Source organism: Scyliorhinus canicula, chromosome 14 (genome assembly GCF_902713615.1).
Source record: "Scyliorhinus canicula chromosome 14, sScyCan1.1, whole genome shotgun sequence".
In the NCBI taxonomy this organism is placed as follows: domain Eukaryota; kingdom Metazoa; phylum Chordata; class Chondrichthyes; order Carcharhiniformes; family Scyliorhinidae; genus Scyliorhinus; species Scyliorhinus canicula.
This window is the reverse complement of record NC_052159.1, coordinates 140471431-140496790: the sequence shown is the minus strand read 5'-3', so window position 1 is coordinate 140496790 and position 25360 is coordinate 140471431. Positions and strand designations below refer to the sequence as shown.

The 25360-nt window shown below is 48.4% G+C and overlaps 2 long non-coding RNA genes across 2 annotated transcripts in view; one reads left to right on the top strand and one right to left on the bottom strand.

Annotated features, from left to right (window-relative positions):
- Nucleotides 1-15635: 15635 nt before the first annotated feature.
- The window catches only part of LOC119977530, a 32656-nt gene continuing 22931 nt past the window's right edge, over nucleotides 15636-25360 (bottom strand). The window contains exon 3 of the long non-coding RNA XR_005463210.1: nucleotides 15636-16343. This is a non-coding gene — a long non-coding RNA (uncharacterized LOC119977530). The remainder of the gene's footprint in view (nucleotides 16344-25360) is intronic.
- LOC119977531 overlaps nucleotides 18279-25360 on the top strand; it is a 77238-nt gene continuing 70156 nt past the window's right edge. Inside the window, exons 1-2 of the long non-coding RNA XR_005463211.1 lie at nucleotides 18279-18546; nucleotides 21846-21954. This is a non-coding gene — a long non-coding RNA (uncharacterized LOC119977531). The remainder of the gene's footprint in view (nucleotides 18547-21845; nucleotides 21955-25360) is intronic.

Sequence of the window (25360 nt, the reverse complement as noted above, 5' to 3'; positions counted from 1 at the left end):
TACATGTTGATGCCGAGGCAGGATTCGTGGACTTTCACGACAGCAAAACAGGCGCCGCACCTGGACCCATTCAGCGAATGTCGGCTAGCACCGACGCCACGGGGAACACAATAGATTCCAATGGAAAATGGTTCCGGATTCACTGGATTCAGGATTGACACTCAGGAGGCTGACACGCTGCAGCCACACATACTCACTTCACTCCACACACACACACACCATCCCAGCCAACAAGATGGCAGCAAGGAGAGCGGCCCCGAGATTCACGAACGCCGAGCTTGAGACCTGCCTGGATGCCGCGGAGGAGGGGTGGGCCACCTTGTACCTGGCTCTGGAAGGAGGCTGCCAGCCGTCACTGCCCGCCAAGCATGGGCGCAGGTTGCAGAGGCAGTAAGCGCCACCAGCTACATCATCTGGACCGGCCGGCAGTGCCGTAAAAAACTGCACAACCTCTTCAGGGTGGCCAGGGTGAGTATGCAGCGCTGTGCCCCTGGCACCAACCTCCATCCCACTAACCGCAACCCCCCCCACCTCCCCGCCCATCCCAGAGGCACTCACCTCGGTCAGGCACTTTAGTGAAGAGGCTCCTGGGTCACTCTCTGTTGCTCTCCATACAAATGCTCCGGTACATCAGGTGGAGGCAGAAACTCACAAGGGGGCAGATGGTCAGAGGGCGGGCTGACCACAGACACTATCTGCCATCCAGGCAGGTTTCGGGCTTCTGGAACGGACAGTCCCATCTCGATCATGGAGATGCAGTCGCAGAACCAGGGACTACATGAGGGGTCTGCTGGCGAGCAGACAGCACCTGCGTGCAGAAGCAGGAGGTGGTGCTGACCATGTGTGCCACCGAGGCCAACCCCGCATGGGTGGTGTCTGCAGTGGAGGCTTTGAGGGTGAGGCTTTTGACTGGATAAACTCGTCCAAGGCTTGGGGCACTCTGTGCAGGTGGTGGCCGAGTCCCAGGATAGGACTGCCCTCTCACAGGCCGCCATGTGCCAGAGTCACCTGGACATTGCAGCGGTGCTCCTGAGCATAGCCCAGTCACAGCGGGACATGGTTTTTTTTTGTTTTTATAAATTTAGAGTACCCAATTTTGTTTTTCCAATTAAGGGGCAATTTAGAGTGGCCAATCCACCTAGCCTGCACATCTTTGGTTTGTGGGGGTGAAACCCACGCAGACATGGGGAGAATGTGCAAACTCCGCACTCGACAGTGACCAAGGTCCGAGATTCGAACCCGGGTCCTCAACGCTGCAGTCCCAGTGCTAAGCACTGTGCCACATGCCGCCCCATAGGTACATGGTTAAGAATGTCGGCGGCATTGCCGAGTTGCTGGCTGACATGGCACAGACACAGAGTGAGGTGGTCCGGTCCCAGAGGGAGATGGCGCATTCACTAGCTGATGTGGCACAGACCCAGAAGGTGGTGGCACAGTCAACGGGTGATATGGCGCAGTCCCAGATGGAGGTGGTCCATTCCCTGTGCGCCATGGCCACGAGCATGCAGACCCTGGTCGAGACGGCAGTGGGCCTTCAGAACTGGCAGCGGCAGATGATGGTGCAGCCTCAAGGAATAGGTCCGCTCGCACCCCCTTCCCATGGAGTAGCCTGGGGGCCACCGAGCACCACAAATGGTGACGGTCCCGTGCTGGTGACAATTATTTTTCCAATTAAGGGTCAATTTAGCGTGGCCAATCCACCTACTCTGCACATTTTTGGGTTGTGGGGGCGAAACCCACACAGACACGGGGAGAATGTGCAAACTCCACACAGACAGTGACCCAGAGCCGGAATCGAACCTGGGACCTCAGCGCCGTGAGGCGGTTGTGCTAACCACTAGGCCACCGTGCTGCCCTCACAATTATATATTTTTTTTTTTATAAATTTAGATTAGCCAATTATTTTTTCCAATTAAGGGGCAATTTAGCGTGCCCAATCCACCTACTCTGCACACATTTTTGGGTTGTGGGGGCGAAACCCACGCAGACACGGGGAGAATGTGCAAACTCCACACGGACAGTGACCCAGAGCCGGGATCGAACCTGGGACCTCAGCGCCGTGAGGCGGTTGTGCTAACCACTAGGCCACCGTGCTGCCCTCACAATTATATTTTTAAGGGACAGCTCAACATACTTGGAATCTTCTTCTTCGGCAGGCCCTTGGGATCAAGGGTGATTTGCTTCTACTCCGGTTTGATGGTTTCCAAGATAGTTGATGAGTCCAATGCATGACCTGCAGACTCTTCCACTTATGGGGCGGGTGGTGCTTGAAGGATTGGGCAGACGATGTGTTTGGAGGTCCATGTGCTCTCTTTCCAGCCTCAACTTTGTCTCAGCGTGCTCCTGGCACAATGTCTCATGTGCCTTCCTGAGTAAACGTTCTCCATTTTGGTCGGTGTAAAGCCAGGGGCAACGAGGCTACATAGGCTTATGGTGCTCTACGACTTGTCTACTGGTGCGGCCATCCTGACGAACTTAACAGTAAGACCTTGTTGACATTTCTTAGCTCTGTTTTCCACCCGTTCACCAGCCAAACGGACAGCCAAGCCAATTAGGCTGGAAGGAAAAGCCAGTGGCAGAGAACCACAATTGGCGACTCTTGGGAAAAGTGCCCAGAAATGGGAAGGTCAGCGAGAGTGGAATTGGGAGGGTTGATGGGGAGGTTGGCAACTGGGACTGGAGGAAACAAAGGTTTCCTTGAGTGACCTGGGCGGGTTTGGCCCGGGGTGGGGGAGAAGCACTTTGGCTACTCCTTATGGTCAGGAATACCGTAAAAGGCACTTACCGTGTGGCTGCTGGGATAGTTTCCAACTCCTTTTCACTGCTGCATTTCCATCTCCTGGGAAACTTGTGCAACGGCACACTCGGTTCTCAATAACACAAAGGGAACCTGATTTAAATATGTTAATGAAGTGCGCCAAAGAGGAATGATAAGAGGCCCGGATAATTAGCACTGTACCAATAGTGCTATGCATGCATGCATGGCAGGATTGTGCTGTGTTCCCATATTTAACATTTTAACCCCTTTCCCCGACCGTTTCTTGCCGTTGCTGCGGGTGGGGGATTGGGGTTGGGGGGGGGGCAGGACGCGGTGTGGGGGTGCAGCGTGGCCGGGGGGGGGGGGGGGGGCAGAAAGGGGGCAGAGCTTTAATACTGAGGCCCAGCAGGTTCCTTCCAGCAACCCTTTTGGGAGTTAAATCCCCATATTTCATTTTTAAATCTGCTTCTAATCGTCCGACCATCCATTGGGCCCATTCAAGAGAGCTGGCTTTTCTTTGACCCTGCAAACACTGGCAGGGCAGCACTGGAGGTCGCCTGTAGTCGTGGTCCTAACTTAATTGATGAGATTACCGAACCGTTCATTATCTGGACCTCAATACTACTGTTGTTGAGCGTGGCTAAGAAAATGTTGGATTCGCTCTGTTCGTTCCTGGAACAAATGTGGCATATGTTTGCCATGCATTTCCTGGAACTGCTTTGGTGGGGATTCATTAAAGCAATTAAAAAGCAACCAACAACAGATTTAACTTCTAAATATATGACTGCGAGTCCAAACTTAAACATGTATAAATTATTAGTTATGTGCGCAGTTTAATCACTGTGATCTTTAAAACCACAATAGTAGTACAGCGGCAGAAGGAGCTTCCTCCAATCCCTTTGATGAAAGGCTGTCTTTTAATTATCTTAAGTACTGTAAACACATTTTAAAGAGATAGCTTTAAAACATTGCATGAGCTTGTCAGCAATAAATGAATAAAGGGCAAAATATAAAAGGAAGGAACTATTTATTAAATATATGCTTTAGTCACCAAAGCCACTTCAGCCTCTTTGAAACTTGATGCTACGATGCACTGATTCCAATATGAATGTCCCATGAATTTATCAAACATTTTTATTTGCATGACCAAGCGATGGGCTGGAAATTAATTCAGCGTGCCTGGTCGAATTAACACAGCAGCGGGTAGTGAATACCATAACCAGGGGTCAATAATGCAGTTCTGAGGCAGTGGTGCATGGCCACTGCACATTTGTGTGTGCATTAGGAGCCAGTGGCCTAACTTGCATCATACCATGAGGCCAGCTATGCTTTAAGCTTGTGGTCCTTCCAGTATTGAGCACTTTTAGATGTTGTGGGAGGGAATCATTTCTACAACCAGCAGCTTTTAAAGCCATGGGGGCTGGATTCTCTGTTTTTGGGACTATGTCCCCACGACGTTGTAAACACTGTGGACTTACACGCCAGAAAAACTGGCGTGAATGGGCCACAAATTCCTAGCTCTGCAGCTAGCAGGGACTCGGCGTGAATCTAGCAGCTTTTTCTGCTGATACGAGCCCCCGCACCTCCGGGTCAGAGGGCGCGCATGCGCAGAGCGGCAGCCTCCCCCGCCCAAAAATTTCCAGCTGCGTATAGGCCCCCCCTGCCTTCAATCAGCTCGCCCCCGACCAGGGCGGCCAATGACTGAGTCCGCAGCTGCCCTGCTAGTATCCAGACCGGCAGGACCATGAGTGGTCCACACCATCAGGACTTCGGCCGGTCGAGAGGGGAGAATGGCGGAGCCGACCACCAACAATGGCCTCAGGTAAGGGAATGTGCGGCGCGGCGTACTTCCTGGGTATGCCGCTTTCCGGGCCCCGGGGAATTGGGGAACTGGCGCCGGTCCCGATTCCATGCGGGGAACTGGATTCTCTGCCCCGACGCCGGCCGCGATTTCAGCGTCGAGGTTTGGACAAGCCAGCCCATGATTCTGGCCAATATGGGCAATGGTTGGGGGGGGGGGGGGGGTGTTGGTCGCATGGTTCCATTAATTGACCAGACATTGGAGATCCCACTGTAGGAGGTACTGTACTGAAATGCTGCCCTACATGGAGCAGAGACCCACCATGCATGGAACGAGCAGATAGCTCGAAGGAGAAGAGATAGAGGTAGTGATGGAATGGTCTGAAAAAGAGGAGATAATGGGACGGTGAATGGATATGGGAAGATTTGATGGAATTGCTGGGGGTGGAAAATGTCAGTAATGGGTAAGATGGTCATATTTCCATTGTATTCCCCATCCCAAATACATTATCCAATTCTGTGACACCTTTCCTTGCTGCAATATTCCACATTATCCAACGTTACACACATTCCAATTGGAGTTCACAGCAGCTTAGCAACATGCCAAAACCCTCAGCAAAGCCACAATTGCGCAACTGAAAAGATCATCTAATTTCGGGCAGCTCAGAAAAAATTGCCTTTGTGAGACTGAGGAGAAAATAAGTCATGCCATTTTCTAAAATATTTTGGGTGGGGAGGGGGGATTTTGCGCCAGTGTTCGCCGCAAATGCTAATGGTGGCGCGGGTTCATAATCCTGTGCGAGCTGGAAAACGAGAATCTCGCCAATGAGATCTAATTTTCTGACTTTCCCCTGACAGCACCCCCCCCCCCCCCCCACTCCCTCCCCAACCAGTGATATAACGAGGTTCTCGCACAGAAAGGTTAGTGGGGAGGCTCGAGACATACACTGAAGCTTTCCTTCCTTATGTCACAAAACCTTTTATACTTCCTCTAGGCTGGCCATGTGTTCTGCTGGTAGCTAGCAGGTCACCAAGGTAGACCATCATCTCGGGAATTCCCTGGAGGAGATTTTCCTAAGTGCGCTGGAAGATAGCGCAGGCTGAAGTCATGCCGAACGGCAGTCTAGTACACTGGAAGAGGCCTTTATGGGTATTGATTGTAGCAAACGTCTGAGACTCCTCACCAACTCTAGTTACAGGTAGGTGTGACTGAGGTCCAATTTTGAATCGATGAGGCCCCTCGCCAGCTTGGCGTAGAGGTCTTCAATTTGGCGAATCGGATTCCCACCGACCTGGGCAGCTTGATTTATCATCTGCCTATAGTCCCCACAAATCCTTAATGACTGATCAGGTTTAGGCCAGCGACTGTCGATGCCGCCCACTCTGAAATCTGAACCAGCTTGATTATATCCAGCTCTTCCAATCTCTTCAGCTCTGCTTCAACCTTCGGACTGATGTGTGTACGGCACTGGTCTGGCTCTGAAGAACTTGAGTGTTGAATCCGGATTGACATATATCTTGACTTCTTCGCCCTTACTCAGGCCCAATTCTTTGCGGAAGCTGTCTTCATATCTCCTTAAGACACCTTAGAGGGCGCCATTAGATATTTTGAAGGTTTCCAGCCAATTGAGCCTAATCTGTAACCAGGATCCTCCCAACAGATTGGGTCCATGTCCTTCCACAACAACCAAATGTAGATTTGTCTCCTACCTTCCATAGGGATCTTCAAAATCTCCCCAGTCTATGTTGAAAGCTTGAAGCTTAAAGACTCTAGGTGGGATTCTCCCATTCCGGCGCGATGGCCCGACACCGGCATAAAAAACGACGCAAACCACTCCGGTGTCGGGCTGACCAGAAGTTGTGGCATTCTCCGCATGCGCAGAACCGGCGGCGTGGTTTCGCGTATGTGCAGACCCAGCCGGCGTATTCTGGCACATGCACAGGAGGGTGTCTTCTCCGCATCGGCCATGACGGAGCCTTACAGGGGCCGGCGCGGAAGGAAGGAGTGCCCCCACCGCACAGGCCCGCCCACAGATCGGTGGGTCCCGAACGCGGGCCACGCCACCATGCCCCCTGGGGACAGATCCCCCCCTCATCCCCCCGAGGACCGCACCAGCCAACTTACCGGCCATGTCCCGCCATGTGGGACCATGTCTAATCCACGTCGGCCAGACTGGCCAGAAACCAATGGCCACTCGTCCCATCGGGGCCCGGAGAATTGCCTGGGGGGGGGGGGGGTGCTGCCAATGGCTCCCGACCGGCGTGGCGTGATCCCCGCCCCCGCCCGAAAACCGGCGCTGGTGAATACGGCAGACGGCGTCTGTGCGGGATTCATACCGCCCCCTAGGATTCTCCAACCTGGCGGGGGGGGGGGGGGGGTTGCAGAATCCCGCCCTCTGTTCCTGCACGCAGATATTGGAAGGTCTGCACACCCAGTACGGTCTGAAATGCCCCGATATCAATCCATTTTAAGGGGTCAATTATTTATCCTTAAGACCATCTCAATCAGAGCCGTCTTATTCAATTGGACTGGATTCAATCGATGCATTGCATGCTCTTCTTCAGAGCTCTTCTCCATTATGTTCAGTGGTGCTGTTTATTTTTTGCATTGGTGCACTCTGCCTCACGGAGCAACGTGCTTGAATGTGACCCCCTTCGGTTGCAATTAAACTCCCGAACATGGTAGGTCTCCTGGGGATGGTCTACCCTCAACGAGAGCAGTCCACCAAGGATTTGGTTTGACGCCCCGATTTCTTCCAACTCCTTGGTTTCCGGTTCTATACCAAGGACCGTGTTTGGCTCTGAGCTGTGCCTGTTGATCCTGCCGTAGACCTTGCGGCCGAACTGCCCCATATTGGTTAACCTCCCCCTCAGTCATGCTTTAAAGCTCGGTGGTGCCTTTATCAGCACTCTCCTTCACCTGAGCCATCTCAATCGCTTTTTCCAACGTAACTATAGACTCCTCCAGAAGCTTCTTCTGGATATTAATTTTATGGACCCCACAAACCAGTCTGTTGCGCAACATGTCACTAAGTGCAGTCCCAAACCCACAGTGCTCAGAAAGCTGACGAAGCCTGGCTATGAAGGCTGAGACAGACTCTTCATGGTCCCTCACTGCAGAGTTAAATTTAAATATTTGAGGATTACCGATGGCCTTGGGTTGTAATGTTTTTTAACCAATTTAACTAGCTGGTCAAAGGTCTTTGAGTCGGGTGCCTCCGGGAACGTGAGGTTCCTGATCAAATTATACGTGTGGGACCTGCAGACTGTCAGAAGTCAAAAGTCGTATTCTGCTTGTCCTCGCCCGTGATCTCGTTTACGGTAAAGAAGACCCAGAGTCATTCAATGTACTGACTCCATGACTAATTCCCTTGGTCAAAAGGGCCTGATTTTCTAACATTAGACATTTCCATTTCCGGTTTAAATATGTGTCTGGAGCATCTGTACTTTCTCAACTGTTCCTTACTCTCCCCCTCAATTCATGAAGAATGTAGATAGATGGGTGATAGTGAGAGGGGCTGGGAGGAAGCAGTCAGTACAGGGATCCCCTGTGGCCGTTCCCCTCAGTAACAAGTATACCACTTTGGATACTGTTGAGGGGGATGGCCTACCAGTGGTAAGCCATGGTGACTGGATCTCCAGCACTGAGTCTGACCCTGTGGCTCAGAAGGGAAGGCGGGAGAGCAGGCGAGCAATAATTATTTGGGATTCGATAGTTAGAGGGACAGATAGATGGTTCTGTGGCAAAGAAAGAGACTCACAGATGGTATGTTGCTTCCCGGGTGCCAGGGTCCATGACGTCTCGGACCGTGTTTTCAGAACCCTTAAGGGGGAGGGGGAACAGTCACAAGTCGTGGTCCACATAGGTACCAACAATATTGGTGAGAGAAGGGACGGGGATTTAAAACAGGAATTTAGGGAGCTAGGGTGGAAGCTGAGAGCCAGGAAAAACCATGTTGTCATCTCTGGTTTGTTGCCGGTGCCACGTGCTAGCGAGTTGAGGAACAGGGAGAGAGTGCAGATAAACAGGTGTCTGCAGGGATGGTGTAGGAGGGAGGGTTTCAGTTACATGGATAATTGGAGCACATTCTGGGGAAGGTGGGACTTGTACAGACAGGACGGTTTGCACCTGAACCAGAGGGGCACCAATATCCTGTGAGGGAAATTTGCTATGGCTCTTCGTTGGGGGGGTGGGGGGGGAAGGTGTTTAAACAAATTTGTCAGGGGGATGGGGAAATGAGCTGTAGTCCAGAAGCCAGTGTTGAGAGTAGTGAGGTACTAAGGAGGGTATCAAGAGTGCAGGAGTGTACCGGTAGACAGGAAGGTAGATTGAAGTGTGTCTACTTCAATGCAACGAGCATCCGGAGAAAGGTAGGTGAACTTAGAGCATGGATTGGTACTTGGGACTACGATGTTGTGGCCATTACGGAGACATGGTTAGAACAGGGACAGGAATGGTTGTTGGAAGTTCCGGGGTATAGATATTTCAGTAAGAGTAGGGAAGGTGGTAAAAGAGGTGGAGGAGTCGCATTTTTAAAAAATTGTTTTTATTTTTATAAATTTAGAGTACCCAATTCATTTTTTCCAATTAAGGGGCAATTTAGCCAATCCACCTACCCTGCACATCTTTGGGTTGTGGGGGTAAATCCCACGCAGACACGGGGAGAATGTGCAAACTCCACACAGACAGTGACCCAGAGCCGGAATCGAACCTGGGACCTCAGCGCCGTTAGGCTGCAGTGCTAACCCACTGCGCCACCGTGCTTCCCCAGGAGTCGCATTTTTAATCAAGGATGAGATGTTGGCTAGTGTAGACTTGAGAGATGAACAGACACTTCCAACACTGATGAAGGTTCAACTCAATTTTATGAATTATTTCTAACTAACTAACACGCGATGACTGTGGGTCTAAATGATGCTAACTTAAACTAGAGACCTAAGCCTTGTCTGAACCAGTTGATTATCTCAACACGTGTTGTGAGTCTGTGCTGGGCTGGATGAGTTCTTATTACACTCAGAGGCAGCACCCAGAATGAGCGCGAACCGTGGTGCCCCATGCCTTTATAGTGTGTGTATTCTAACTGGTGATTGGTTGCAGTGTTTGTTCATGTTGATTGGCCCCTGTGTGTGTCCATCAGTGTGTGTCTGCACCATGATATACTGGTGTATGTTATGACAAAGGATAGTTTAACGGCTGCAGAAAGGTAGTTTGAAGGGGATCTGCCGACTGAGGTAATATGGGCTGAAGTTAGAAATAGGAAAGGAGCAGTCACATAGTTAGGAGTTTTCTATAGACCACCAAATAGTAACAGAGATGTGGAGGAAGAAATTGAAACACAGATTATGGATAGGTGTGGAGGTCTCAGGGTATGTGTTATGGGTGACTTTAACTTTCCAAATATTGATTGGAACCTCTATAGGTCAAACAGTTTGGATGGGGCAGTTTTTGTACAGTGTGTGCAGGAGGGTTTCTTGACACAATATGTGGATAGGCCGACAAGAGATGAGGCCACATTGGATTTGGTACTGGGTAATGAACCGGGCCAAGTGTTCGATTTGTTTGTGGGAGAGCACTTTGGAGATAGTGACCACAATTTGGTATCTTTCACTATTGAAATGGAGAGGGATAGGGCCATACGGCAGGGCAAGGTTTGTAATTGGGCGATGGGTAATTATGATGCGATTAGACAAGAATTAGGGGGCATAAAATGGGAACAGAAACTGTCAGGGAAAGGCACAGATGAAAAGTGGAGCTTATTCAAGGAACAAATACTGCGTCCTTGATAGGTATATCCCTGTCAGGCAGGGAGGAAATAGCCGTGTGAAGGAACCATTGTTCACAAAAGAGGTGAATGTCTTGTCAAGATGAAAAAGGAAGTGTGTGTAAGGATGAGTAAAACAAGGTTCAGTTGGGTTGCTTGAGGGTTACAAGGTAGCAAGGAATGAGCTAAAAAAAAGGGCTGAGGAGAGCTAGGAGGGGGCATGAGAAGTCCTTGGTGGGTCGGATCAAGGAAAACCCCAAGTCATTTTACTCTTATGTGAGAAATAAAAGAATGACCAGGGTGAGGTTAGGGCCGGTCAAGGACAGTAGTGGGAACTTGTGCATGGAGTCAGAAGAGATAAGAGAGGCGTTGAGTGAATACTTTACTTCAGTGTTCACCAATGAGAGGGGCCATGTTTTTGAGGATGAGAGTGTGATACAGGCGGGTAGGCTGGAGGAGGTAGATGTTCTGATGGAGGATGTATTAGCAATTTTGAAAAACCTTAGGGTCGACAAGTCCCCTGAGCCAGATGGGATATATCCTAGGATTCTTTGGGAGGCAAGGGATGAGATTGCAGAGCCTTTGGCTTTGATCTTTGGGTCCTCACTGTCCACGGGGATAGTGCCAGAGGAGTGAAGAGTGGCGAATGTTGTTCCTCTGGTCAAGAAAGGGAATACAGTAAGAAGTCTTACAACACCAGGTTAAAGTCCAACATGTTTGTTTCAAGCACTAGCTTTCGGAGCTAAGAAAGGGAATAGGAATGACCCTGGTAATTATAGGCCGGTTAGTCTTACTTCGGTGGTGGTAAGTTAATGGAAAAGGTCCTGAAGCATAGGATTTATGACCATTTGGAAAGATGCAGCTTAATCCGGGATAGTCAACACGGATTCGTGAAGGGTAAATCTTGCCTCACAAATTTGATTGAATTCTTTGAGAAGGTAGAGCAGTTGATGTCGTATACATGGATTGTAGTAAGGCGTTTGATAAGGTTCCCCATGGTCGGCTCATGAAGAAAGTAAGGAGGTGTGGGATAGAGGGAAATTTGGCCAATTGGATAAGTAACTGGCTATCACATTTTTCATCCACCACAGAGGGTGGCCCCGCCCACTAGTGTGCCTGTGTGGACCACACTTCCATTCTTTCCGCACCTGTTGCGGGACTATCGGCTTTTCCCGCATGGGACAGCATTTGGTGTAAAACGTCTGCCCATGGTAAACCTCCAGCATGAAAAAAATCTGCTTCTTGTGCTTGCCCTTCTACCCTCCATTTGACGTTGTCAGATGCATACTTCTTCATGTTTTTATAGCTGAAAAATGCATTAACCACCATGCTGTGCTGTGCAAATGCGGTGAAGCAATACAAAGTCATCGTCTCAGTCTTCTTAAGTGGATTAGCAAACCAAACCCAGAATGTATTTCATTCCATGCCAAGTTCAATTGGATGGAAAAATAAGTATTCTGTGGAAATAAAAGTTTTGTTTCTGAAGAAAATATAGGATTCAATGTTCAGCATTATTCGTGACTCCTCACATACTGAAGCAGTTCGTATCCATTTGCAGCAAGGCCTGGTCAATATCCAGGTTTGGGCTGACAAGTGGCAAGTAACATATGCATCACACAGGTGCCAGGCAATAGCCATCTCCCCTTGGCATCAATGGCTTTACCATCGCTGAATTCCTCACCAGCCAAATCCTGGGGTTTACTATTGACCAGAAACTGGCATGGACTAGACATATAAATGTTGTGGCTACAAGAGCTGATGAGAGACTAGGAGCCCAACAGTGAGTAACTCACCTCCTGTCTCCCCACAACCTCTCCACCACCTACAAGGCACAAGTCAGGAGTGTGATGGAATACTCTCCACTAGCCTGGATGAGGGCAGCTCCAACAGCATCAAGAATCTAAGCAGCACCCAGGACAAACCAGCTCAGCTGATTAGAACCCCATCCACCCTCTTCAACATTCACCCCCTCTGATGCACGGTGGCAGCAGTGTGTACCATCTCTAAGATGCATTGGAGCAATTGGCCAAAGCTCCTTTGCCAGCGCTTTCCAACCCTGCAACCTCTGCCACCTAGAAGGACAAGAGCAGCAGATGCATGGGAGCACCACCATCTTCAAGTTGCCCCCTTTTACCACACATCATCTTGACTTGGAACTATATCACCGCTCCTTCAGTGTCACTGGGTCAATAATCCAAGGCCTCCCTTCCTACCAGCACTATGGGTTTTCTGACGACAGATGGACTGCAGCAGTTTAAGAAGTCAGCTCACCACCACCTTATCAAGAGCAATTTGGAATAGGCAATAAATGATGGCGAAGCCAGCGAAGCCCAAATCCCATGAACAAGTAAATAAAAAGATAAATGTTTCGGCTACTTTGGCATTGAATGTCAAATTAGGCCCAGAAAAAGTAAGAACTGGTAACTGCTAAAAGTGGTCTTGTCATGGGATAAATGCAAAGAGGGGTTGTTTGTTCCGGTCTCTCTCTCGATATAGATACAGCAAATGTTGTAGATAACGTACCCATAGCTTCACGTACAGTCAACAGCCTTGCGGTCTCTGGCATGAATGCAGTATCCATAATTCATGTGGTAGAAGAAGCAATAAACAGTCGGAAGGAAATAATCCTGAATGAAAACAAACTAGAATTAAAAGTACAATGAAAATCATAAGACTCTGAGTACTGCCTCCAACAGATTTAGCCTTGACCGAGTCTGTTTTCAATCAACAAATGGGTCAATGGTAAAGCCCAGAGAAAAATAAAAATATTTCCAAATGGAAGGCAAGAAAAGGTCAAAAGGATAACTGACATGTTAAATGAAATGAAATGGATTAAACTTGGAACCAATATTAAATCTGTGTAAGTAAATTGAATTTGAAGGAATTAAAATTGGGTCAGTTGATATTTTATTTATTTGGGGGAGTACATATGTTGAATTAACAGTTTGGGCAATTGTCTCACCTTCGATCCCCAAATTTAACTAAGGAAAGCGGAACTCACCGTGAATCATATACCGCATTTGAGCCATGATGAATCCAGCCTTTTGCATAAGATTAGAAGATAGCCCAATAGGCTGTCTCCATTCAAATAGTGCATTACGTTTTTTAAAATGTCTTTCAGGAACCAAAGGTATTACATTATAACTTACATTATGTATTCAAATACAAATGAAAGATGCTTTTGTTGCATATTTTTGCATGAAGTTGATACTCTATCACAATGTCACAATGTTTGCATATAGAGGATTATAGCAAAACAGTGAGTCAGAATTTTCTGTCAAAATAATGGCGAGATTAATAGTGGTTCACTGTAATCTATGCACAAAATGGGACAACAGCTTTGCATGTGAGGCAGATGCACAGTTAAGGTCAAACAAAGTTACTGGCTGAATTGTGCTCGTCCATTGTTTGTTTCATGAAGATGGCATCTTGTTGTTTGCCTCACCATTCAAATGCATTGAATGATACAAAGCTGCTGTATATAGGCAGTCGATACAAACCAAACACACCACAGGAAGGCCAATCTTGCCCATTTTATTCTAAATACCCTTTTAGTGACAGTGGCGTTAGTTACTCCCTGGCAATGAAAATTAACTATTACAAGTGTGGAGTCACATTCCTTCAGGTTTTAATTAAAGATTCATAATTGTAATTTTCGTTTCTGCCCTTTTCTAATTCTTCACCAATCTTGCTTTCCTTCTTCGCACCCATTTTCAGTATTTTTATATCTGTTAGAGAGAAATGTTCTTAGAATGTATGACAAAGAAACCACTCTTTTTAACGTCCTGATGATTTTATTCTCCAGGATTGCACACAGTAGTGTCCCTGAAACTGGTCTTCAATTCCTGAAGACTCCAGGCCAATCTTGGGAGGGTTGGCAACTGCGGAAAAGCAGATTGTAAATACTCACAATGAATGGTCATCGGATCTCAAAATCGACAATGGTTCTGCGACCAGGCACCAATGATCATAAAGGAAATCTTAATCTGTAAACGTTACCTGACATGTTTATAAATTTGCAACAGTTTAGAGAGACCCTTGAAAATTGGAAAGTAGGTCAATTAATTTTGACGTTTAAATTTTATTTTTAATAAATTTAGAGTACCCAATTATTTTTTCTTCAATTAAGGGGCAATTTAGCATGGCCAATCCACCTCACCTGCACATCTTTGGGTTGTGGGGGTGAAACCCACGCAGACATGGGGAGAATGTGATAATTTTGACATTGAACAAAAAATTAATGGTGCTGCCTTGAAACTCCAGGCCTTGGGGTTAATTTTCTTCAGGGATTCTCACATTGGCATTCCAAGATTTAATTGATGAATTATGTGATTCCTGGAAAAATGGCATCATTGATGTTCATGTCTCTTCCACCAAAGTTATTGTGGTCAGACATATGCACCTCTGTAGAAATTCACTGCCAGGGAAGTTTAATATGATTTTTTGGGAAAAAATATCTGAAGTGAATTTGAGTGATTTGGGAAATGGACACTTGGAAAATTATAAGCTTACTCATGAGAGATTGAGGAAGGACAGGTTTTACTGAAATCTTTGCAAGTCTCTCTGGGAGTGCAAAGGAAGGTAATGGAATTATGACAAGTTCTGGGTATTCAAGGTCTTCATTTGTGTTGGAATTAGGGCAACTAATGCTCAAATAGTAGTCAATCTGTGATTACATTAGTGTTTTCCTGCTGTCAGAGTGCCCGCTACTTCCCCCGCAACCCTTTCCCTCCTCCCACCCCCTCCACAGCTTCCCCTGCCCGAACCTCCCTCCAGCCCCAGCCACTGTGCACTTAGTCTAGAGGCCGCTGGCTCATTGGAGGTAACCTGTTGGCAGCAGATTAGGCAGCCATTAGAGCCATACCTCATTTATATAGCTACAGGGATGAAACTCTACAACTGTATCCATCAGCACACCTGTGGATGGGCATCCCCTCCACCCCAATGGCCCTACTGGCTTAAGACCTTTTCATTTAATGATTCCAATAAAGATGCCTGCATGTTGAGGTGCCCTTGCACGTGCCTGCCTACCTGCCCCAGCAGCTCCCACCTCCTCAGGCGGAGCGGCCATTTTGGCTTGTGCTGCCGGCCCGCTGATTGGATCGGCAGCCTCGGGAACCCGGCCACCCGATGGTCAATTAGGAGGCCACCTCCCAGAAGGTTGCTTGGTGGGCACACTGATAACATGGGCATGCTCGGAATTCCCAATATGGGCCCAAAGTCTAGGCCCCAACTCCTGCCAGAAAATTATGCCCTTCTAACAATAACCCTTCCTCTCTGGTCACATCTAAATGAATACACACTGCATATTTGCCATTGCTTTTTTATTCGTCCTGCGGGCACTCAAACCATAGACATTAATCGAACTGTATTCTAATTAATGTTATCAGAAGAAATTTATCCTCCCTTCCGACCAATATAATCCTAAATCCATTCGGTCACATTCCGCTGAATTCCATGCCCTTCAATTTTAACCATTAATCTCTCATGTGGCACCATATTAAATGCTATTGTACAAGTGAGACTGAAGCTGTGTTATGCCAGTTGTCATCATCTCTGTATGCTCATTTCGGATCTGCATCATCAATCACTCTAATTAGAACTGGAGAGATCAATTATAGATTACAGTGGTGTGATAAAATCTAAACAATTTTAAGAGTGATCGCGATTGGGATCATGGGCAGGGCAAGTTGCTTGCTACATTAATTAATGTATCATTACTCAAAATCTGGCATTTTCACTGCCTTGGGGAATTTTTAAACCGAGTTGTTCTCAAGCAGTAAATCATGTTACATGCGGAATATGCAGGAACTCATCGGAGCTGATACAGGATGAAGCATCACACCAAACCAGTTGACCTCTACTGAAGAGTCTTTGGAGAAGAAAATACCATTGATGGTTATCCATTTTCTTGGCATAAAACTGGTGAACTTTGAGAGGTGCCCAGCCTCGGCCGAACTACGACACAGTCACATGGGTTGCAATGTTGACTTGGGTGGTTTTTGGGTACCCAGCATTGCGGCCTGAAAGAAATATTTGTAAACTTGATTACTGTATTGATTAAGGACCATCCTGCCCAGCTGATTTTTGGATGCACTGTATTCATTCATTTTGAACATTCACCGTACACACAAGTCCTCGCCAGCAATGTTTAGGAAGAAGATTGTAACATTTGTTATTAACGTTGTGCTCAGCTGCTTTAAGGTATTTGATTAGTGGCTTTCATAGAATCATTGAAATCATAGAATTTACAGTGCAGAAGGAGGCCATTCGACCCATCGAGTCGGCACCGGCCCTTGGAAAGAGCATCCTACTTCAGCCCGCACCTCCGCTCTATCCCGTAACCCAGTAACCCCACTTAAACTTTTTGGACACTAAGGGCAATTTAGCATGGCTAATTCACGTAACCCGCACATCTTTGGACTGTGGGAGGAAACCGGAGGTACATAGCTGAACAGAGATGGCAGCATGGTGGCACAGTGGTTAGCACTGCTGCCTCACAGTGCCAGGGACCCGGGTTCAATTCCAGCCTTGGGTGACTGTCTGTGTGCAGTTTGTACGTTCTCCCCGTGTCTGTCTGTATTTCCTCCGGGTGCTCTAATTTCCTCCCACAGTCCAAAGATGTGGAGGTTTGGTGGATTGGCCACGTTAAATTGCCCCTCAGTGTCCAAAGATGTGCAGGTTAGGTGGGGTTTCGGGGTTAGGGGATAGGGTGGGAGAGTAGGCCTAGATAGGGTGTTCTTGGTAGTGTCAGTGGAGAGTCAATGGGCTGAATGGCATCCTTCTACACTGCAGGGATTCTATCTAAAAACATGTAAGTGGGTATCTTACCTTCAAAACTCTGGTCAGATCATTGAATTTTTACATTGTTGAAACCGGGAATGCTCCTCACGTTAGAATTTTCTAGTATTTCTGACCACTGCTGCCAAGTTATTTGCCTTGGCAGTCTTATTGCATCTGCTGGAATGAGTAGCTCCCTCTACTGGTCACTACTTTGGTCCTCCAGAGCAGTATCTAAAAATCAATGCCTCTTTGCAGAACCTCTCCCGGATACTGTCAGCACCACCAGCAATGAGTGAGGGTTATGATTCAAAACAGTGCACTACCTTTTTAAAAGGTGCAGGCCACATTTCAATCATATCACTGATGCTTAAGTTGCCCACTGCATCCACCCCCTCCCCCCCCCCACAACCCAGTGCAATGAGCAGGATGCAAAATAAACAGCAGGGGTAGCACTGGCAGTCCGCCAATCGTAATTCACATGAGGGAATGAGGACCAGTTCCCTCACCATTCTTTTTGACATCATTTTGTGCGTGAATCTGCCGCTGAGTTCACTTTGTTCACCTTTTTGTCACAAGTTGAATTCTTTCCCTTGTGTTGTGTTTCATTAGACATGACCTTGCAGAAACTTTTTGGGAAAAAAAGGTGTGTCCAGAACTGAGACACTGTTCAAATATGAGATAAAATGCCCCATGGTCACCCTGCTTACACACAGGCAACCCCCACTAAACACAGAAAAAAAGAAAGTGTTTGCTTAACGTACTTGGACTTGAAACATCGCATGCCAAGACAATTAATCTCACCCATCCCTAAGCTCCATGAAGGGAGTGCATAGAAATGTCAGGTCAGTCTGTGATAGTGCTTTGCCTGTTGAACTCTGGATCTGACCTTGCCCTTTCAAAGGAAATAGCTAATGAAGGCAGCTGAAGCATCTCCTGTCCTCAAATACACATCCTTCCGCTGGAAGAGGAAAGTATTGAAAAGGCCTGTTATACACTGGGTTTTCAACAGAATGAAAGGATTAATGGAAGATTACAGGAAGTTAAATTGCTTTCAGCCTCCAGACTTCAGCTTACTCACAAGCTACAATTATTTCTATTTCAAGTTGCATTATTCGGCATACAGATTTGCACACAGAGGCACATGCACACACAGCCAAATACACACACACACAAATGCACACACACACACATACAAACACACAAAAGCACTTTTTTTGTTAACTCTTCCTAAACAGATCACCGTGCAAGCCCAGGCCTATTAGTAGAAACAACAGTTGAATCCCTATAGATTTTTGATTAAGCTTTGCTATTGATACTTGCAGACGACCAAAAATATATATTTTTTTTAGTTCCTGGGATGTGGCCAGGCCATCATTTGTTGCTCGGGCATTTAAGAGTCAACCACACTGATTTGGGTCCGGAGTCACCTGCAGACCAGCCCAGGTAAGGATGACAGATCTCTTTTCCGAAAGGACATTAGATAAGGGGCGAGATTCTCCCTTTCCCAACGCTGATTTCGTAATCGCCAATTGAGCGGAGAATCATTTTTTAAAAAAAAATTTAGAGTACCCAATTCATTTTTTTCCAATTAAGGGGCAATTTAGCGTGGCCAATCCACCTATCCTGCACATCTTTGGGTTGTGGGGGTGAAACCCATGTAGACACGGGGAGAATGTGCAAACTCCACATGGACAGTGACCCAGGGCCGGGATCAAATCTGGGACCTCGGCGCCGTGAGGCAGCAGTACGAACCACTGAGCCATCCTGCTGCCCGAGAATCCATTTCTACGGCCGATTTGGGGGCGGTCCCTGTTTTACGCAGGTTGCGCATGCTCTGCCCCCTCCAAAATGGTGTCAACGTGGTGTGCACCGCACGCCATTGGGACGGCCTCAGGACGTCCCCCGATGCTCCGTCCCGATGGGCCGACTGCACGGTTGAGGTGTAGTCTCAGCGGTCAGGAACTTTGCGTCCAGCGCCGCCACAGCTGGGCGGGAGCCATGCTGCTGGCCGGGGGTGCTTCGGTGAGGGTTGGGGAGACTATTGGGGGAGTGACGAGGAGGTGTCCAGGGGGGATCTATCTTGCAGGTCAGGTCCCCGCGAACGGCCGGCGCCACGTTGTACGGCTTAACCGCTGCAGTTCGTTGCCGTGCGCATGCGCGGCCCCGGACCTGGCCATTCTCTGGCTGTTTATTTCATGGAGGCGGGCGTTTTACTAGCGCGACTGCTAGCCCCTCACCAGCCAAAGGATCGGTGCTGGGGCGACACCTATTTTTCCAACGTAAAACACCACGTATCCTCCTGACATAACGTCAAAATTGGAGAATCCAGCCCAGGGTTCTTTCAACAATCGACAATGGTGTCATGGTCATCATTAGACTTTTAATTCCAGACTTTTCTTTAATTGAATTCAAATTTCACCATCTGTTATGGTGGGATTCAAAGCTGGTCTCCGGACCTATTGCTGGTCCAGTGACAATATCACTATGCCACTGCCTCCCCTGTAAGAGAAAATTTGCATATCGAATTAGCTATTTTACAGAAGGCTTTCTTCCTGAAAGGTTTTAGGATTGCCTGGAAATAGTGGTCTTCATTTTTGGGCACACCCCCTTCAACCTTGACTCGGAGCTTGCAGCCCTGCATACTGAGCCTCCACATAGGAATATGCTGCAGCACGAGGACAAGAAAGTACCTGGTGGAAGTTTGAGCCTCTGCCAATGCCGTCATGGTCCATTGGTGTTGGCCAAAGGAAGGGATCATGGGTCATCAAGGGATCATCGGTCATGGGCAGCACGGCAGCATTGTAGAAAGCACAATCGCTTCACAGCTCCAGGGTCCCAGGTTCGATTCCGGCTAGGTTGACTGTCTGTGCGGAGTCTGTACATCCTCCCCGTGTGTGCGTAGGTTTCCTCCGGGTGCTCCGGTTTCCTCCCACAGTCCAAAGATGTACAGGTTAGGTGGGTTGGCCATGCTAAATTGCCCTTAGTGTCCAAAATTGCACTTAGTGTTGGGTGGGGTTACTGGGTTATGGGGATAGGGTGGAGGTGTTGACCTTGGGTAGGGTGCTCTTTCCAAGAACCGGTGCAGACACGATGGGCCGAATGGCCTCCTTCTGCACTGTAAAATTCTATGAAATCCTATGAAGGCGTTTGCAGATATTGGGCTGGGTGCTAATTGCTGATCACTGGTGTATGGGCAGCGAGACTGGTGGCAACTTGCAGGATTGGGATCTATGTTTGGACTGGAGAGGAGGATGGACAGGAGGTGTGGTCAGGGATCGTGCAGTTGTGGGGGGAGGGGAATTGCCTCCTGCCTCCACTTACAGTGCTAGATAGATTGCCTCGTAAATTGTGGGCTTTCCCTGCATGCAGCCTATGGCTGCCTCAAGGAAAGGTAAATATCCAGCAGAGAACTCAAGGATGTGTTACCTGCACATGCAATGGGTCAATGACACCTCATATATGCCCTGACCCAATATGGCAGCCAGCACTCTGTTGGTCAGAAGTATGCACTTGTTTCCTGCAGGACATTTGAAAGACTTAGGAGGCTATGGAGTGCCTGGAAAAGCAAGCACTTAGAGACTCAATTTCTGGGTCAATGAATCCTAACATAAATTGATGAGTATAATGTCTCCGGTCCAGTTTTGTTCTTCTTTGTTTAATAAATACATCATTTTGCTGTGGTCTGGGAAATTCAAAAATCTGTTTTCAACTAGTGAGGCAGAGCACATGATCAATTATACAAAAGACAATCATTCTTATACATCAGTCCATGAATTAAAACATGCTGGTGCTTCCCAAAGAGAATATTTTGCTCAGTATGTGCGATTTATGCTGTGCAAAGACATTCGGGATAATTTTACGAGCAAACATTGACCTCTTGTGAATCCTTGATTTCCTTTGCTCTGCTATTGGAAGCTGTGCCATCAGCTGTCTGGACCTTAAAGTGCAGAATTCCCTCCCTAACTCTCTCTGCCTCTGCATCACTTTGTCTTTGTTAAAGATACTTTTTAAAGCCTATCTCTTTGACAAAGCTTTGCTAAATGAAAGTTGGTGTGGAATCTTTGCCTGCTACTCATACATATTCGCAAATTGAAGGTATGTTATTCATCATTCACTTTTTAAAAATATTTTCCCAATTAAGGGGCAATTTAGTGTGGCCAATCCACCTTACTTGCACATCTTTGGGTTTGTGGTGAATGAGATTCACACGGTATTATAATCTGTATATATATGTATCAATATTGTAAGTGCAGTTGCACTACCTGACCACCAGGGGGAGTAGCTCTGGGAGTACTCGAGAGTTTGTACTGGGCTCCTCCCTTGGCTCCGCCCAGGACTCGTCCCTCTGGAGCTGCTGTATAAAGATCCGTGCCACAGGGTCAGCCAGCCAGTTCACCGAACGTTCAACGGCTAACAGGCTGGCTCTGTTGTAAGTATATTAAAACCGCTATTCTAATCCTACAAGCACGTGTCCGTAGAATTGTTGGTTCCAACAGGGTTGTGGGTGTGTGACCCACGGAGACACAGAGAGAATGTACAAACTCCACATGGACAGTGACCCAGGGCCGGGATCGAACCGGGGTCCTCAGTGCCATGAGGCAGCAGTGCTAACTACTGTGCCACTGTGCCGCCCTATCATTGACTAAAACATGCTGCGGTGGTCATGTTTCCACAATATCAGTCAGAAAACTTTGGTTATCATGAATAAAATCTAAGATCTATGTTTATGTAACGTCTTTCAGGATTACAGGATATTCCTAGTACTTTACAGTCAACAAAGTGCAGACAGCGCAGTCACTGTTAGAACGGCAGAAACACGGCACCCAGAAATATCCCACAAACAGCAATGAGGTAAGGAACAGATCATCTCTTTTTGATGTTCGGCTCCTGGATGAGACCTGGGCACGTCAGAAATGTTAACCCCCCCTGTTCTTTTTCACAATGGTGCCGGGGATCTTTTATGTCCAGCTGAGAAGGCAACAAGACCCATTCAATTTCTTTCCTGCTGGAGTGGGACTTTTTTGCTTTTGAGCTGAGAGTGGTGCCTCCTGAACCAGGTATGACAAATATAACCGAACATCCCCTGTCCATGTTTGTCAATGTTTTCAGTTCGTGTGCTGCTTCCTGGCTCCAGTTCCCACTTTTCAGAACCTGACTTCATCCTGTTGAAATGTTTCCTGGGGCAGCATGGTGACACAGTGGTTAGCCCTGCTGCCTCACGGCACCGAGGTCCCAGGTTCGATCCCGGCTCTGAGTCTCTGTCCGTGTGGAGTTTGCACATTCTCCCCGTGTTTGCGTGGGTTTCGCCCCACAACCCAAAAGATGTGCACGGTAGGTGAATTGACCACGCTAAATTGCCCCTTAATTGGAAAAAATAATTGGGTACTCTAAATTAAAAAAAAAATACTTCAGCCTTCATCGCTGGCAGGGCCAGTTCTTTAAAGCCTCCATTGGCTCCATGTTGGCCAGGCATCTTTCCATTTTATCCACCATGATTCGATGCCTATAAAATTCCACTTCTAACACTGAGATCCGATGTGTGAGTCATGCACACAGATTGAACAAAGGTTATAAAGCAGGGATCCTTCATTCCATTCGCATCAAATCTTTATAAATATTTGTGGAAAAGTTTAAGATAGCGAAATGGACGATTTACAATGGATATTTATGGCTGACACTCCAGACCCACCAGGAGATCATTGAGAGCTAAACTCCTGGGGCGGGATTCTCCAATAATGGGGCTATGTCCCCACTCCAGCATAAAAACTAGGGCGAATAACTCTGGACTTTCCTAAAGAAAGTCCAGAGTGATTCTTCTACCCGAAAGGGGCTAGCAGGGTCCCGGAGTATTCCTCCCAGTTCTGGCTGCGGATACGGGGCCCTGCACCTCCGGTCGGTGGGTCCGCGCATGTGCATGGCGGCGGCCTGCGGCGGCCACTCCGCACAACATGGCGGACCTACATCACGGACCGTCACCAAAAATATATGCTCCCCCCGAGATCGTGCTCGCCCGCGGATCGGTGGCTCCCGATTGATAGGCTGGCCGTCTGTGAGGCTCCTCCACCCGGTGAAGGATCCCCCCGCCCCCTACCAGGGCAGCTGTGGATTGAGTTCCCGACAGGTGGGACCATGAGAGACCAACGCCGTCGGGAACTCAGCCAGGTACACTTGGAGAATCACCGCGGTGGCCTCGGTCAATGGCCCCTACCCGCGCCGCATAGACCGCGCACACGGTGACGGGAGAATTGCGGGATCGGCATCGTGCCAGATTTTGCGACAACGCCCATTCTCCGCCCCCGTGCCGATAACGATTTTGTTCCGGAGGCTTGTAGAATCCCGCACCATCTCCAATCCACTGAGAAGCAGAGTTCAGTTGGTTGGAGCTCCTATTGCTCATTACCCATAACAATGTGATCCGAATTACCTTGTCTCCCAGGCACAAGGGCAATCTTCCTCTCTTTGGGCTTCTCAGACTTGGAGAGGGTGAGGCTAAGATGGTCTGACTACATCTCCAGACGCTTTATGCATACTCCATTTCCATTCACTGGTTCTCCAGACAAGGTCAGAGGTTCCTGGCCTTGGTTCTTAGCACGCTGCGACTTACACGTCCTGGATTCCTGTTCCTTATTCTTGCTTCCTTACCTTATGGCATCAGTACCTTCCCCCAAGACTGGGCCCGCAGAGTCCACCATCGCCACCTGCTGTGAGAGGTCCCACAGGACTAAGGCCGGGATTCTGCAAAAACGTGGCTAAGTGTTGACGCTGGCGTAAACACCGGAGTGATTCACGCCGGCGTCAACGGGCCTCTTGGCCCAGCGATTCTGAAGCCCACAGGCCAGCACAGCGCCGGAGGGCACCGATACGCAGCCCTACACTGCCGGCTGCGGATCTGCGCATGCAGCGGCGGCCGTTCCTGCGCCGGGCCCGCGCAACATGGCAGAGCCACACAGCAGGCCGGAGCGGAGGAAGGTAGCTCCCCCCCAGATCGCGCGTGTCCGCCGATCAGTAGCCCCCGATCGCGGGCCTGGCTGTCGTGGAGGCCCCACCCAGAGTCTGATCCCCCCGATCCATCAACCAGCAAGGCCACTGCGGCCGCGGGTCTGAGGCCCCGCTGGGTGGAACCATACGTGAACCACGCTGGCGGGAACTTGGCTGGTCGATTGTGGAGAATCGTTGCGGGGGGTGGGGGTGGGGGTGGGGGGTGGGGGGGGGGGGGGGGCCTCTTTCAATGGCCCCCGACCGGCACCACGTCAACCGCGCACGCGCGGCTGGCGGAGATTCTCTGGCCCCCGGAGAATCGCGTCCCAGCGTCGGACCCGATCGTGGGTCTGAGGCCACATTCTCCGCCCTTGTGCCAAGCCCAATTTCGGCACGGAAGCTCGGAGAATCCCAGTCTATATTCCTCGATCACCTATATGAGACTTCCCAAATAAGCCTGCAGTGAATATTTATTCATGTATCTAATGCTCTCAAAAGCAGTGGCCTTATCTTATTGGAACTTACCCAATGGATCTATGGATAAGTCTCACACAACATGGACTGGCAGCCGGTGGTGCAAATGCTTTGGCTAGAAATTCAGCTAAGGTTATTCAGTGAATTTAATAATTAGCACAAAATGAAAGCATAAACTCAGATCTTAACTTATAATGATATTTTTTAGACATGACAGAACCAAGACTTTAGTATTAAATGTGTTCTTCTAGCAACAGGTGAATAGAGGGACATTGTAAAATTACATCGCAAGTAGATTTATGATCTGGAAATCACTTGGGGTAGGACATGTTTCAGGTTCGACCTGATTGATGGTCAATGCACTGGACTGGCTGTGGAAAGAAGACAGAAACTGGAATCGCCTCGAGCTGAAACATTGGCATACCCAAGAAGAAGTCAGGATACATCTTTCTTTTTTTAATGAATTTAGAGTACACAATTATTTTTTCCAATTAAGGGGCAATTTAGCGTGGCCAATCCACCTTCCCTGCATATCTTTGGGTTATCGTGGTGAGACCCAAGCAGACACGGGGAGAATATGCAAATTCCACACGGTCAGTGACCCGGGACTGGAATTGAACCCGGGACCCTGGCGCCGTGAGGTAGCAGTGCTAACCACTGTGTGCCACCATGTCGGATGGGCAACAAATGCTGACCATGCCGGTGACACCAACATCCCGTGAACAAAGTTTTAGAAAATGGCTGAAGGCCTCTGACAGTGGCCGGTGTGAGGTTGGAGCAGGCATAAAGCTCCTGGACAGCTTGT